The sequence below is a fragment of the Dreissena polymorpha genome, chromosome 3 (assembly GCF_020536995.1).
Source record: "Dreissena polymorpha isolate Duluth1 chromosome 3, UMN_Dpol_1.0, whole genome shotgun sequence".
Lineage (NCBI taxonomy): Eukaryota > Metazoa > Mollusca > Bivalvia > Myida > Dreissenidae > Dreissena > Dreissena polymorpha.
Window position 1 is genome coordinate 109,982,415 of NC_068357.1, and position 1,060 is coordinate 109,983,474.

Below are 1,060 nucleotides of genomic sequence, written 5' to 3' on the forward strand. Positions count from 1 at the left end.
TTATCAAACAACTCTAATCTATGAAGTATAGACACATCAGTGAAATTCAATAAATAACTGTCTAATTTGAAAATTGCTTTCTGTGCTTTACTAGCTAACGTTCTCTGAGTTTCGCTAAAAGACCCACCTTGAGTAAATACAATACCGAGATAGGAGAAAGACTTAACAATTTCAATATTTTCATTATTAAAAACAAACTTCAAATTTCTTGGCAACATTCCAGATTTTCTAAACACTATGACTTTAGTTTTCTGAACATTTATTTTCAGTTTCCATCTGTTACAGTATTCTTGAAGTAAATCCAGACCTTTTTGTAATCCATCTGCTGTATCAGAGAAAAGAACAATATCATCAGCGTATAATAGAAGAAATAATTTCGTCATGTAAGTATCTATTCCGTCAAAATTGTTCAAAATTAAATACTCTTCAATATCATTCAAGAACATAGAGAAGAGGAAAGGTGATAGGCATTCTCCTTGTCTAACACCAAGCATACATGTAAATTCATTACTAAGTGTATTGTTATATTTCACACGAGATTTAATACCACTATACATACTTCTAATTACAGTAAGCATTTTACCTCTTACACCAATTTTAATCAATTTATACCATAAACTATTTCTTTCTACATAATCAAAAGCTTTATAAAATTGATATTGTTTTTTTATGTTAAGAAACCAACATACATACACACGTCGAAGCAATTCCTAACGTCACTCAATAAACATTATGTTCGATTGTTTACCTTTGTAAAGTGCGTGGAATGATTCCATCTGCGTAAATGGGCAATAAAATAGTTCCAAAGAGTTGAATTAAAACTCGCAAGGTTTTGCACGATTTATCGTACATTTAAAAGTCATATTTCTTAATTTAATGCATGCGATCTTAAATATCCAATCAAATATACATTGAATGCGTTTGTTCGGTTTTACCTATTTTATAGGCAAAATGGCAAGCTGAGCATTTCGCAGAGTTGTATGTGAAAGCAAGGAACGACAACTCTGCGTGGAGATTGATATGTCGCAGGCTACGAGATTTTTCGCAACTTTGACGATAC